This window comes from Salvia splendens, chromosome 13 (genome assembly GCF_004379255.2).
Source record: "Salvia splendens isolate huo1 chromosome 13, SspV2, whole genome shotgun sequence".
Classification (NCBI taxonomy): Eukaryota; Viridiplantae; Streptophyta; class Magnoliopsida; order Lamiales; family Lamiaceae; genus Salvia; species Salvia splendens.
In genome coordinates, this window is record NC_056044.1 from 24,803,533 (window position 1) to 24,820,060 (window position 16,528).

General features: G+C 37.4%; 1 long non-coding RNA gene across 2 annotated transcripts; it reads left to right on the top strand.

Moving 5' to 3' along the window:
- Positions 1-1,814: 1,814 nt before the first annotated feature.
- Positions 1,815-5,958, top strand: LOC121762651. Of its 2 annotated transcripts, XR_006042265.1 has the most exons (3): positions 1,815-2,572; positions 5,202-5,509; positions 5,588-5,958. It is a non-coding gene; the product is annotated as an uncharacterized LOC121762651 (long non-coding RNA). The 2 variants fall into 2 exon arrangements; XR_006042264.1 differs by having other exon boundaries at positions 5,202-5,958.
- The last annotated feature ends 10,570 nt before the right edge of the window (positions 5,959-16,528 follow it).

Sequence of the window (16,528 nt, forward strand, 5' to 3'; positions counted from 1 at the left end):
CTTAATCTTCAAGTGACCATGGCAGTGACGAGGAACGAGACTCTAGACTGGGCTGAAGGACTGAACTACCGAGAGAATTCTACCTAAGAGTGATGATGATGAATGAATGCCTTCCTTTCTCTCTCCAAGTGGCTTCCTTTTATAGGGAGGCTTACCCTTGATTTTAGGGTAAAACCTTGTGGCGAGATGACTTCTTTGCCCTTAATTGTGGTTGATCAGTCCCAGCTATCCTTCTTCTCCATCTCGAGCCATTTTTGCATGTATACTGGTCAGTACGTAATCGTTCTGACGCCCTTTTCACCTGAAGTATCTGAAGCTTTGCCTACTGGCTAGAACACTCAGCCTGCACACTTTGAGCAACTGTTTTGCAGATATAATCAATTATGCACATCATACTGACCAATAACCAAGGCCTAGAATACGACTTATCATGTACCAAAAACGATATAAAATAAAGATCATGTACCATTTATGTGCGAAAGTGAAAGATCAGGTACCATTTATGTAGTTCACTCTTTTAAAAATAGCAACTATTTCCATTTTGGGCCGTTTCTTAAAAATAGAAACTTTAGTAGATCAGATTTAGTAGATCAGATTTATAGACAACGCAAACTATGAGGGAACAGAAAAGATGGTAAAGTTTTATAGACAATGCAAACTATGAAATGCGTAAAGCAAGCAGGTCTTAGTAGAAATTGCTTAGTGTCAACACATGTAACATGCAATTTTATGTAGCCTGTATAGTTTCGAGTTTTATATTACTACTCATAATTGACAGGTTCCAGCCAACCAAATGAACTGATAAATACTAGTTAGTTGAATTAATCAATCTATTTGTATGTGATGCTACTAGGTGCTTGCTTCCTTGTTGCATTCGTTATATGTCTAGTAGGTAGGGTCTTGTAATCCCAAATATACTGCTTTTACGGTGGTGCCTCTAAAGCAAACCGTTTATAGTAGACATATCTATGACCAAACTAATTAGAATACTTAAAATGTATATCAAGTTTGATAGAAAATGTTCTATGCGATATGATCCTAATATGGGAATAGGAGGCATATAATCTGATGTAACAAAGGAGGTGTTTGCATGCTTTTCCGATTTTGTTTTATGTAATACTTTTAACCTGGTACATATGGTCATTTATAGTCCACTTTCTAGTCCTTGTTACTGAAAATTTGACCCGTTCAAAAATGACATTTGTCTGAATTTTCATGATCATGCTACATGTGAATAGGTGGCGGATAATTTGCTTCATGATACTTCCAGCAGCACAGGTACTTCAGTATATGTTCTCAAACTCTTAGAAGCAAGGTAATTAGTTCCTTCTTTTTCTTGTTAGAATCAAGATTCTATTTAGAATTTACTCCTTGTTAATCAGTTCAATGGTATGGCAAGATGATTTATAAGTGTTCTTTTGTGGAAGCAGGTACAGCGTGATTTTGAAGAACTACCATCTGAAGCTTTTCGTCGGCTACAGATTTCTCTAAATGTAAGGATGTAATATTAGCTAGTGCATTTCTGATCATCGTCATTCTTCCACAGAGTATCCCGTGTTAAATTTTCTCTCTTTCCCTGAACTTGTGTGGTTATAGCTTAGAGTTTTAATAGGTACTATCATTCAGTTTTTTATGCAGTCTTTCATTCATTGAATTTGTTATATAAATATTATGTGACGTCCCGGAATTTAGTTCCTTTCTTTCGAGATAAATCGTATTTATTAGCTTAATTAATTTTCGTTTGGAAGACGTGTGATCGTAGAATTTTCGTTGTAATCTCGACCTTTTGAAATTATAAGTGCTCGATCTTGGAGAATAAGGAATAAGAAATTATTCATGCAAAAGAGAATAACTTAGTGCAATACTTTGTGAAGAGGATTTTACATATGTTTTGAGAAGACAAAGTGAAAGAGACTACACTATGTTGCTAACATCACGTGGTACCGCAATTGTGGAATGCAAAAACCTCCACTTTAAATATTCTAACACTAAGAATTGGTTGTTAGGTAAAAACAGTAGTAAGATAGAATAGGATTGGGACAAGTCCCTTCCCTTTTCTTCTTCTCGATCGGTGGCCACATAAGACTCCAAATTTGACAACCATATGCCTCCTCCTTGGCAAATTCTTGCATCAGAATGACAGCAACATAGGCAAGAGTACCTACATTTGTGATACCAAAATAGTTAAAGGAAGAAGATCAAGTATAGTAAGGACAAATATGACATCACAAAAAAAGAAAGGAAATGGGCAGCTAGCATAGGGGCAGCCGAGACACCCCTACAAACTCATGAGATCAGCCAGTTTAGGGTCCCAACACTTGCACAAATTAAGTAAGGAGGCATTGTGCCAAGTCCAAAAAGAGATAGAGCTGTCAGCCCCAAAGTAGAGTTTTTGTCCCCAAGTTTTAGTCACAAACAGCCAAGAAATGTGGCTATATAAACCACCCAAGACCACTCCTCTCCCACACCTCTCAAGCACCCCAAAGTTCGAGTATTATTAAGGAGTATCAAAGGAGAGGCAGTGGCAAGGAGCAAGGAGGGCAGCCAAGAAACAAAGGATTCACCAAGTGAGGTAATTACCTCAACACCATATTTTGCATCATGTAGATCTACCACAAAAGATAGTCAATAACTTAGAATCATAGAAGCTCAATAGAATATCCACAACAATAGCATAAGTAAGCAATACACAGGAAGCCTCACAACAGTAGCAAATTTAAGATGATATTGTCGACTGCCTCTTAGGCTAACAACAAATAGAAACTTAAGGTTATCAAGATCTTCACACAATATCAGCAAGTTAAGTTCCCTTCTCAAAGATCACAACTTTAGAATACTCAATTACCAACACCACTTGATACTGCCATAGCTCAAGGCATGAAAAACAAGTTTAAGGGGAAAAGGGGAAGGTGACTTAGCTTAGGAAGTGGGCTGTCCGGTGACGGCGACCCCGGAGCTTCCACGCACAACGGAGAAGGAGAGCCGGAGAGAGTACGCACAGCGCTAGGAACTCCCCGACGCTTGTTCGGCGGCGACGCTGCGATCTCCGGAGAAAGAGTCTCGGCGGAAAAACAGAGAAGGAGATAAAGGGAGAAAGGCGACGCCTTTTCTCCCGTTGGTAACACCGCTGCTCTCCAAATCGAAGGAGACGAAGGAGACGGACCCGGCGGTAGAGTCCGGAGCGAAGGCGTACTGCCTCCCGGAGAGCTCGACGAAGCAGTGAAACCGCAGAGAGAGAGAGAAGATGATGGAGGCAGTGGCGATGCGTGCCGTGCCCTGCCGGCGACGCAGAGGAGGCGCCGATCGGAGCAGCGGCGAGCGCGAGGAGAAGACGCAGCTGTGCCCCTCTCGGTTTGGAGAAATTCAAATTTGTTGAAGAAGAGAGGCCACTCCAGCGTGGACTCGCCGAAGAGGAGCGAACGGCGGGGTGAATTCGCCGGAGGCGGCGACGAGACGAGGTGGAAGGAGGAACCGCCGCTGCTGCATCCTCAATTCTTAGTGATTTTTTTTGGAGGATTTGAAGAATTTGGGGGAAAATTTTGGAGAAGTACCGATGGGAGTGTAGTAAGTATTGGATTCATTTACTTTAGAGTCGGGCCATGTTGAATTAAAAGAAAAAGAGAGTCCGATGTAAGAATAAACAGATTGGGCTTGTCTCTTTTAATTAAGGAATTGAGTATAAGGATTTGGGCCAGAGGCCTATTTAGTTTAATTTGGGCCGAGAACTGTTAGTTTTTGGGTTGGAATTAATTAAAGGTTTGAGTTGAAGCTCAATAAATTAATTCTCGAATAATTTACTAAGTTCCGAATATGGAAAATTTTAAAGTTGGATAAGTGAGGGCCGACCGGCGTCGCCCCGCGACGCCATGGGCTGCCTTAAGAAGAATTCAAAGAAAGGGAATAGAAGGGATCTTCCAAGAATCCATATTTTATTAAATAAAAGCACAAATAATTGTGTTAGAGAAAATAGAATTTTTCGGAATTAGTAAAGAGAATAATTAAACTCTGCAGAGCAGTGAAGCCCGAGGTAGGATTAAGAAAAATCCTATAAGCCGAGACTAAGATATATGTACTATCCTTTAGGATACATGGATTCTTTTATCAGGAAAAATAGTTCAAGTACTAATTAGCGTGCTATGCTATTTATTTTCAAAGGACAAATTATTCAATGGCAAGTGAGGCCAGACGAGAATTTTTATTTGGAGATAAGCGTATCAGGTGGGCTTTCTTTTAATATCCAGCACATTAGTGTGGATATAAATCAAATACTTGGCGAAATTATGAAGTATCATCTTTTCTCAAAATGAAGCTGTGATTATTTTTCAAGTTGTTGTCATGCCATAAAATGTTTGTTTTTGAGGCCTATCTGTTGGGGCTATATGCCGAGGTTTTGGCGACGCCAAAGCTATGTAACGAATCCGGTTCCCAATAGGACCGCAAATCTTATTCAGAATATTGTGCACAATGGTCGTGAGCCATCCAAGAGGGTTGGTCGGCTATGGTGTCCGTGAAGGTGGCCACCTTCACGGTACACGATTCTCAGATATGGCAAGAGTTATGGAGAACTTAGACTGATCAGTCGGACTTTTAAGATCACAAAAGAATTTAGTAAGCCCGAGCCTTTTTAAGAAAACCCCCGTGTGTTACTGTTGATGGATGACAACTATATAATGTATGTTTTGCTTTTCGGCACGCGTCCACTGAGTACTCCTACTCAGCCCTGCATGTATTTCTAAACATGCAGGTTGAACGTCAAGGAGGAAGAAGTATTGATCGGAGTCGGTGTTATTAATTAATCAAGTGGATCTTTCGACGATTCGTGTCTTCATACATAAAGTCGTTTAGTAAGAACTGATTCCGCTGTACTTTTGTTAAGTGAGAATTTCAAAGTCTCACCATCGAACTATGATTTAGTTGATGAGATGATTATTCTATTTCTGAGATCATGTAATTGAATACTTGGCTTCTATTTTATGGTATCAATCGATTTGGCCTTTTCGGCAAGTTCCTTGAGTTCTACCCTTTTTCTTTCCCCGTTTTTTTTAATCCCTCTTATTAGTCGCGGATTACCCGCTTTCGCTATCCTTAGCAAAATGCGGTTGTGACATATTATGTCTGAGATGCTACATCTATTATTGGAACAACCTTTATCAAAACCATGATATTTTCCAGTGTGTTAATTTTGCATCTACTTTATGCAGAATTTACTGAAATCATTTCACAAGGGATCTCCTAAAGAATGGTGTTTGGGGGCATCTTCTTGAAGAAACATCAGGTATGAAGTTAAAATTAATGGTAGTTTTGTAGGGGATTTTACTGATAATATTTGTCATGAGCTTAGCTTACTCGGTTTGATTTCTAGCTGTGAAATTAACAAGGCAAGTCCTTCACATCCCACTTCCCACTTGCTATGGTCATCCAACTTCTTTAAATGGAAAAGAAAACGCAAGTGATGTTAGTTCTAGAGTTATTGCAGAACATATAGAGAGTTTATGTATATATATGTTTGGTAAGTTTTGGTTAATTACCCTTTAATATCATTGGAAAACACTAGTTTTAATGCTGATGTATATGTGTGTGGCTTCAGGTGGTGGATACTAGAGAGGAAGTTATTTTTTTTAAAATTAACTCCTATATAAGGGAGAAAATTACAAATAAACTCCTATATTATAGATAGAAGGAAATTACAACTGATGTCAAGAGGGCTCGAACTCAGCACCTCATAGAAGATGTGCCCAAAGATGAACAAGATAAGTTTGATCAAAGATTTGAAAGGAAAGAGACGAAGTTCATGAGACTGGGAATGAATAAGATATGTGTAGTTGATAAATTTGCCAACAATAGTCCCACCAAACATGAGACAGAGAAGCTACATGAATCGTTATTTTGTTAATTTGCACTGATGCTCAACATTATTAAATTTTGGTGTTATGAGTAATTAATGAATATTCGTGTATCTATTGTTATTTTTACTATGAAAAATGTATTGATTTGTTGAAAAAATTATCGTAACAGGATAGGTAAATAATAAAATAAATAAAATCAAAATCTGTACAAAATATAGTGCCAGATTCATTCTGGCACTAAATAGCATTCTATGTTAGTGGCGGAATAGTTAGTGGCGGAAACAAATCCGCCAGTAATAATGGCTCCCCAAATTTGCCAGTATTTTAAATTTTTAATGGTGGAATGTCTCTGGCAGAATATTTTCCGTGGGTAATCCGCCAGTACATTTCTGTGGCGGAAAAGTTTCCGCCACTGATATTTTAGCGGCAAATATATAGTCGCGGTTCTGTTCCGCCAGTGAATCCGCCACTAACTTGTTTAGTGGCAGAAATATTAGATTTAGTGGCGGATTAAATAGCAATTTTTTGTAGTGATAATTGAATTGTAGTATTCTTTTTCGGACCGTCCTAAGATAACTACTACCTCCGTCCCACAATAGGAGTTACATTTTGTCATTTCGATCTGTCCCACAATAAGCGTCACATTTCACTTTTACAATAAATGGTAAGTAGGTCTGACATTCTACCAACTCATTTCACTCACATTTTATTATAAAACTAATATATAAGTGAGACTCATAGTCCACTAACTTATTCAACTCATTTTTCTTTACATTTCTTAAAACTTGTGACCACACCAAATATGACTTATATTTTGGTCACTCTTTAGATCCGCCACCGAAAGAGATGAATTCAATAGTGGGCTATAATATATAGTCATTTAAATCTTAAAATTTAATCAAATTCTCTGGTCAATCACATCAAGTTAGAAATCGAAACTAAAGAATGAATTTAAATTTTTTTCACTTGTCCCATCAATATACAATATGTCGTTATCACGTGATATTGTTTTATTAAAATAATTATTTTTCATTTTTTTCTTTTCTTATTTTAATGATATAATATCATTTTAAATTGTTGGGATTTACGCACACAAGGCTTTCACACACTCAATAAGATCACACACACACTTTGAGTATTGAAGATGATAATCTTGGAGAGAAAACTGGAAAACTCTTTATTGATTAAACTCTATTCTAAACTACATACATGGTGAGCTATTTAAAGCTCTATAATCATGTAGCAACTGCTACTAACTAACTACAAGAAGAATCAAGAAAGCAAGAAGAATAACCGCTACATCTCAGCTAACTAACTGCTGCTCCAACGGCTAGTTCGGCTAGGTTGCTTCTACCTTCTCGGTTCAAGACCGAGCTCCTTCCTCGGCTCAATACCGAACTCATTCTCGGCTTACAACCGAACTCTTCCTTCTCGGCTTACAACCGAACTCTTCCTTCTCGGCTCATTCCAGCTCAACGCCGAGCTTCCATACCGAGCTTCCATACCGAGCTTCTTTACCGCTGAGCTTACCGACTTCTGCCTTCTTCTTCTTCTTCTCCTCGGCTAGTACCAGGCTAGTTCCAGCTCGGTAAGCCGAGCTTACCGAACTCCTTTCTAGCCGAGCTTCTTCCAACTGAAATGAGCACTCCATTATTACAATTCTCCACCTGAGGGCTCATCTCAGTTCTTGCACAAACATTGATCCATTTCTTGCAATGATCAAACTTGTCTCTACCTAGAGACTTTGTTAGCATGTCAGCCGGATTGTGCAAGGTGTTAATCTTAATCACCTTCACTCTCCCCTTTTCAACCTCATCTCTAATGAAATGCAACTTTATGTCTATGTGCTTGCTCCTTTCATGAAAACCCGGATGTTTAGCCAAGCACATAGCTGAGCTGCTGTAACAATGAATCACCATTGTCTTTTGGTCAAAAACTCTGACTGTACAGCTGCAGTGAGAGCTATATATTCTGATTCTGTTGTTGAGAGAGCAACAACACTTTGCAACCCTGACTTCCAGCTGACTACAGTTCCAAACATGGTGAAAAGATAACCTGTTTGGGACTTTCTGTTGTCCAGGTTTGCAGCATAGTCTGCATCACAATAGCCCTGCACAACCTCCTCAGATTCACCTTCCCAGCCATTGAACACAATCCCCCAGTCCTTAGTTGACTTCATGTACCTCAATATCCACTTAAGAGCATTCCAATGCTCCTTCCCCGGGTCTGCCATGTATCTGCTAGTCACTGAGATAGCATGAGCCAAATCTGGTCTTGTACAAATCATAGTGTACATAACACTTCCAACCACACTAGCATAAGGGATAGCCTCCATCTCATCAGCCTCTTGCTTAGTTTTAGGGGCTTGTTCCTTTGATAGCTTAAAACTCTGGGACAGAGGAGTTGATGCAGCTTTTGCATTTTCCATTTTGAATCTCTGCAAAACTTTCTCAATATAGTCAGTTTGCAGCATCCACAGCTTCTTGCAGCCTCTATCTCTCTGAATATGTATGCCTAGGATCTTCCTTGACTCTCCTAGATCCTTCATTTCAAAGCTTGACTTCAGATCTTGTTTAACTTTCTGAATTTCTGTCATAGAAGGCCCTGCAAGTAGCATATCATCCACATAGAGTAATAGGTAGGCAATGGGAGTCTTGCCTGCCTTCTTGATGTAGATGCAATCATCATATTCTGACTTGGAGAAGCCAATCTTCTTCATCTGTGCATCAAACTTCTTATTCCACTGTCTAGGACTTTGCTTAAGTCCATAAAGACTTTTCTGTAACAGGCACACCTTGCCTTCTTCTCCAATCTTCACATAGCCCTCTGGCTGTTCCATGAAGATAGTTTCCTCTAGATCTCCATTGAGGAAGGCTGTCTTCACATCAAGCTGTTGTAGCTCCCAGTCAAGCTGATTCACCACAGCCAATAGAATCCTAATCGAAGTGTGCTTCACAACAGGTGCAAACACTTCATTGAAATCGATTCCCTCCTGCTGTGTAAAGCCTCTAGCCACCAGCCTTGCCTTGAACCTGATTCTGTCTTTATCAGTGGTTTCTACCTTCTTTTTAAACAACCACTTGCAACTGATCAGCTTCCTCTCCTTTCCATCTGTATTCAGCTTGGATTTGTCCACCAAAATCCATGTTTTGTTCTTGAGTAAAGACTCTATTTCCTCATTCATGGCTTCAATCCATCTTTCTCTATCTTTACTCTGCATAGCTTCTTTATATGTGAGTGGATCTGCACCATCAATACCTTCAGCCGCACACAGAGCATAATACACAACATCAGAGAACTTTGTTGGTGGCCTTGTTTCTCTTCTAACTCTGTCCCTTGCAAGCTGATAGTTTCTGATGGAGTCTGATATAGACTCACCAGCCTGGTTGCCCTGAGTTGGAGCCTCTTCTTTATCTGAATCAGACTCACTCCCTGAGTCAATAACTCCACCTGCTCTTAGGCCAACCCCCACAGGCTCCACCTTGAAGAAATCACCCTCATCTTCATTGGAGTCCGGCTTATCTTTCAGGAATGGCATCTGATCCTCCAAGAACACCACATCCCTACTCACCAAGACCTTCTGCTTACCGGGCTCAATGCACCAGAGCCTATACCCCTTAACACCTCTCTGATACCCCAGCAAGATACATTTCAGAGCCCTAGCTTCAAGCTTACTTTGCCTAGCATGAGCATAGGCTGCACACCCAAACACCTTGTATTTTGAGTAGTCACTGTGAGCTCCATACCACATGTAATCAGGAGTTTCAGATTTTAGGGCAGTAGATGGGCATTTATTGATGAGATAGGCTGCTATATACACAGCCTCACCCCAGAATCTGCTGCTCAAACCAGACCCAAGAAGTAAGCACCTCACCCTCTCTAGGATTGTCCTATTCATCCTCTCCACAACACCATTTTGCTGAGGATTACCAGGAACAGTCCGGTGCCTCTTCATACCCTTCTCTTTACAGAACAGATCAAACTCAGCAGACAAGAACTCTAGGCCATTGTCTGTCCTTAAGCATTTAACACTTCTACCCTTCTCTAGCTCAACCTCCTTACACCATATCTTGAACTTTGTGAGTGTTTCAGATTTTTCTTTAAGAATATATACCCACAACTTCCTTGTATAGTCATCAATGATAGCTAGATAATACTTTCCTCCACCAATTGAACACACTGGTGAAGGCCCCCAAAGATCACTATGAATGTAGTCTAATGGGGCTGTAGAAGAGTGAATACCTGTAGGATAGGGTGCCTTCTTAGCCTTTCCAAGTATACATTGCTCACAGGGGTCCATCTTGTTGAAATCTCCAGAGATCAGACCCTTCCTGATGAGTTCTTTCAAGCTTCCTTCGGCTGGGTGGCCCAATCTCTTGTGCCATAGCATTATGGAATCATCTGACACTGCATTGCTTTCTCCATCAACAGCCTTAGCCTTCAGATAATAGAGAATATGCTCTCTGTCAGCCTCCATCATCACTGCATCTCCAGATTTCACAAACAATTTTCCTTGACTCATCAATATGGTGAACCCTTTCTGTTCCAGCATTCCCAATGAGATGAGGTTCCTCTTTACTTCTGGAATATACCTCACCCCAGTTAGGATCTTTATAGAGCCATCTTGTAGGCTTAGCTTTACCTTCCCTATTCCTTTGATCTGACAAATGTGGTTATTACCAAGAACAACCGTACCCGATGCTTCTTGAAGATCATGAAACCAGCTTCTATTGGGGCACATATGGAAGCTGCACCCCGAGTCCATTATCCACCTATGACTGACCCCACTGTCACTGATATTCATGAGTTGAGCAGGGGGATCAGCACTCTCCACACAATCAGATTGATTGTGTCCCTCTGAGGCCATCTTTCTCTTCCATGCATGACAATCTTTCTTCAAATGTCCAGGTTTCTTGCACCAATAGCAAGCTCTGGTTTCTTTCTGAGCATCTGAACTTGAGGGTTTAGGGCCCTCAAACTTCTTCTTGAAGTTCTGCTTCTTGAACTTCTTCACATTCAAGGCCTCTGCAGCTTGAACATTGGAGCTTGCAGAGCCTCTGTTGGCTGTCTTCTGGAGTTCTTTGGCCATCAAGGCTGAATAGACTTCTGCATAGGTGATAGGTTTATCTCTTCCATAGATAATTGCATCACTTAGCTGGTCATACGAGCTAGGCAAGGCATTCAATGTGAGAATGGCCTTATCCTCATCTGAGATCTTGACATCAACAGATCCCAGGTCATCAATGATCTTGTTGAACTCCTCTAGCTGCTCAATGATGGACCTATCTCCAGAAAAACTATAGGCATACAGCCTCTTCTTGAGATACAGCCGGTTAGCCAAGGATTTGGCCAAGTAAACTTCATCTAACTTGTCCAAGATCTCCACCGCAGTCTTGGCTTCTTGAACTTCCCTCAAGACCTTATCTCCAAGGCACAGAATCACTGCAGAATGTGCCTTGAGCTGCATCTCCTCCATCTTTGCCTGAGCCTTTTCATCAAGCACTGGAGCCTTTCCTTTCTCATCTGGTTTTGCAAGAACTGCCGCCAAGCCTTGTTGAATTAAAACCGCCTTCATCTTCATCTTCCACAGGCCATAATCATTCTTGCCTGTGAACTTCTCTGCATCAAGCCTTGCTGCCATCTCTGAAACCGTTTGATCCTCTGCAAATCAGCTTCAATATCCCTTTCCCACAGAAGGCGCCACTTGTTGGGATTTACGCACACAAGGCTTTCACACACTCAATAAGATCACACACACACTTTGAGTATTGAAGATGATAATCTTGGAGAGAAAACTGGAAAACTCTTTATTGATTAAACTCTATTCTAAACTACATACATGGTGAGCTATTTAAAGCTCTATAATCATGTAGCAACTGCTACTAACTAACTACAAGAAGAATCAAGAAAGCAAGAAGAATAACCGCTACATCTCAGCTAACTAACTGCTGCTCCAACGGCTAGTTCGGCTAGGTTGCTTCTACCTTCTCGGTTCAAGACCGAGCTCCTTCCTCGGCTCAATACCGAACTCATTCTCGGCTTACAACCGAACTCTTCCTTCTCGGCTTACAACCGAACTCTTCCTTCTCGGCTCATTCCAGCTCAACGCCGAGCTTCCATACCGAGCTTCCATACCGAGCTTCTTTACCGCTGAGCTTACCGACTTCTGCCTTCTTCTTCTTCTTCTCCTCGGCTAGTACCAGGCTAGTTCCAGCTCGGTAAGCCGAGCTTACCGAACTCCTTTCTAGCCGAGCTTCTTCCAACTGAAATGAGCACTCCATTATTACATAAATAAAATTTCATATTATTTAAGGAAATTATCTAGAACACAAGGAAGAATAAATATCTATATTTATATTTATATAAATATAAAAAAAATGTTTTAAAAGTTACTCCCTTAGCCTACAATAGGAGTTATATCTGGTGTAGGCATGTGTTTTAAGAAATGTAAAGAATAGTGAGTTGACAAAGTTGATGGAATATGTGGTCTACTTTTTTATATTGATTTTATAATAAAATGTGATTGGAGTGAGTTAGTGGAATGTGAGACCATAAACCCTACTTACCATTTATAATAAACGTAAATTATGACTCTTATTGTGAAATAGATCTAAATGACAAAATGTTATTCTTATTGTGGACAGATGGAGTACTTTTGCCATTTAAGAGAATTTATAAGGGAAAGATAACTATTGACTAAGTTGAAAGGAATAAACTATTGGGCAAGAGCAATGCCAGGTAGAATTAAAAAATTAACTTCTAAAACGCGTATAAATACCAGTTTATTTGAAGTCGTATATATGATATTCACACTCATCTTTTTTTTATTTTAAGCTATTTAAAACGTTAAATTGCAGTATGTTTCTTCAGTGTGTGCTTCTTATGATTTTTATTCATTCGTAGAGAATGGTGGTAGCATATATCAGGTAATTTTAATTTTTAATCAATTAAAATTCTTCATAATCTACTGCCTTTGACTATAAAAATCCATATTGACAATGCAATTAATCATGCACAAAAAATTTATGTTTGATTTATCATAACTAACATTATGTTAGTTGTTTTTTTATAAACCCAAAAATTCAAACCACGTAGGAGTGTATAGGGAAAGTACAAGTTGTAACAATCCAACAATAACAAAAAGAAAAAAAATAAAAAGAAGCAAACACAAACGGCATTACAACAACCATAGAGCTAACAAGAAAAGAAGACAATAAGAGTCAAAATCATAGGAGAACAAGCCAAATATTAACCGGTAACACTAACGTAACTAGCACCCAAGAACCACTCGATATCAAAGCAGACATCAAACAAGAGAAGAAATAAGCATTCCCCCAACAATATAGTCATCTTCTGCGTGGGCTTGTTCCTGTTGCCCAAGTTTAAATGAATAGTGTAATTAAAGTAAACACTTCTATAGTAGACTTGTAATACTCCATTCATCCCATAATAGATGTCACATTTTCCTTTTTAGTTTGTCCCATAAAAGATACCATATTTCCTTTTTTGGAAAAAGCTCCCTCTTACATTAATACAAATATACTATCTTATCTCTCCACCTAACACACAAAACAACTTCGCCTAAAATCTCGTGTCAATCCCCAAGTGTGCCATCTATTATGAGACGGAGGGAGTATTATTTTTATGTGCGTACTTTACAATTAAATTGATTTGATGGTTTTAGCTGTATTAGTTGTATATTATTATTATATGCATTTAGGATTACAAAACTTCACATAATGATAGTATTTCTAATTTTATTTAGTTATTTAAAATCTTAATATCCGCTTTAAAAATAATATGGATGGTTTATTACTCGGCGGCGTCGGTACTAGTTCAGAAGTATATGTGAGTTCTAAAGTAGAGGTGGTATATCAGTATATGGAAATCTCATGATAATTATTTACTCAATATTAGCATGGCCCACTTTTTTCTCTCATGAGTCATGGCACTCTCAATACTCATTGCATCCATATCTTCGCCCAGTGACGGAACCAGCATAGGCCAAGCCACCGCTCCAGCGGGGGCTTGGCCGGTGCTTGACAACTGTTATCACTGGATTTTTGGGGCGCCGACGCGCTGCACCGATTTGCAGAATCTGCCATATGCTGAGAAAGAAGATGAACGGTACATTCGTTATTGGGCTTTTAATAAAATAATAGACCTATAGCCCATTAGCATTTAGGATCATATTTAATTTATTTGCCTTGAATCACTCGCTATTAATATTATTTGAATTAGTGTTTGTAGACGGTTTTCATTAACTCTCATGTAAAAGTTTAAATTTACTAAAGTAACCAGCCACTAATTGTCTTATTCTCTAACTCTAAATTATGTTTTCATTCATCTTTTTTTCCATTAATTTGCCTATAAATTTATATTAATTCCTAATTTAAATTTTTATGTGTTATATATAATAAATTTAATAGTTCATAGTATAATAAATCTATGTATTTATTATATGTATTGTTAGATCGTGTTTTCTTTGTTTTTAGTATTAATTGCTAATGAGTGCTAGCATATTACATGTATTAGTTCATTGCAACCTTTAAACTCAAAATTTTCATTAATACTTTTATAGGATAAATGTGTAAATAATTTTTATAATTTATACGAATAGTAGTATTAAAAAAAATTAATGCCAAAAAAAGTTTCCTAAAGTTTTGATATATGGTTTCACACGAGAAAATAATTTTATTTCAAACATTTGTTCTGATATTATACATAAAATAGAATATTTTAGACGATTTTTTTTTTAAAAAATCAGCACCGGCTTATTCAAAATCCTGGTTCCGTCACTGTCTTCGCCAGTAAGTAGCATAGTATTCTCCATCCAGAGATACTTCACGGTGGCAACTCCTGTCAAATGTTACTATATTAATAAAATTTGAAAAACAAATATTCCCTCTATCTAGTAGTACTCCATTTAACACCGTAATTTATTATATTAATAAAATTTGAAAAACAAATATTTACTCTATCTACTACTCCATTTACGTAAGTTTTAAAATAACTGAGAACCAATGTTTTAAAAATCAGACCGGACCGGCCGGTTCGACCGGTTCAACCGCAAACCGGTCAGTGGTCCGGTCCGGTTAGCACTCTAAAACCAGTGACATGTTCAACCGCCATGAACCGCCGAAACCGGCCGGCCGGACCGGGAACCGGAAACCGGTTCAAATGCTTTTCAAAATTTTATTCTAAAATTTTGGTCTTGATAGGGGTCGAACTCAAGACCTCCCGGTGAACTTACCAACAATTCTACCACTACACCAAAAGGACTTCTTGGTAGTAATATGAACATAAGTTATTTTCATATGTTAAACACGAAATATTTTATCTATATAAACTAATAATCCGTGTTTAATACGTATATATGTATATTAAGAATATGTGATTGATTATATTAAAAGTTTACTACTATTTGATTATATACTAGGAGTATTTACAAAATATATATTTTTCATTTATGTTTATTCATATATCTTTGTGTATAATATTATTTAGCCGCATTACTTTTTTAAAATAATACTATGAACTTATTTATTTTTATACATAAATATTAAATTTTTTATTTACAATAACTTACTACTAGTATAATTTATATATTTAATTATATTTGTTGATAAAAAGTTAATAAAATTCTATCATTCACTAAAAATATATTCTTTTTAATTTTATATTCTTTTAAGATAATTCATTTTAATTTTATATATTCTTTTAAGAAATTGTTAATTATAATATATTTCTTTTATTTTAATTATACTTTTACAATCACTAATGTTTTATAATATAGGAGTTTATAATTATACATAGAGTTTAATACCAATTTTTAATATTGTGTATTATACTTTATTATTGTATTTAAACTTAACGTCATTAAATATTCTAATATACTAGTACAAGACTTGTTTTCTATAATAATACTATTAAATGTATAATACTATAATATTTTTTATTAAATATTTAATTAAATTTTATTATTTACTACTAAATATATATATATATATATATATATATATATATATATATATATATATATATATATATATATATATATATATATATATATATATATATATATATATAAACAGTATTTCGGTTCAACCAATGGTTCGACCAGTGAACCGGTTGAACCAGTGAACCAGTAATGACGCTGGTTCGCTTGTCGGTCCGGTTTTTAAAACATTGCTGAGAACTTTATGAAGTTCATAAAGTGGAAAAGAAAAATAGAACATGAGTTTCACTTTTATACGCCAGTTTTATACTATAATGATTTAATGGAAGAGTGAACTATGATAACATCTTCAAATTTTTTTTAAAACTATGATAAAATCTTCAATTTGTTAAAAACTACTCCCTCCATTCTATAGCAGTGGAGATATTTCTTTTCGGCACGAAGATTAAGAAAAAGACGTGTAATACTAGTAATATAGAAGAGAGTAAAAAATATAGAGAATAAAATAAGAGAGGAAAAAGTAAGAGTGAGAAAATGTATTTGTACTTTTTACTAGAAAATGAAATGACTCTACCACTATCGAATGTCTAAAATTAGAAAATGACTCTATTACTATGGAACGGAGGGAATACTATTTTCAGTGGTTTTTGTGATTTCAACCTAAGTTATTAAAAATATCAATACAGTGACATGAGTATATCAATACAAGTACACGAAAATATCA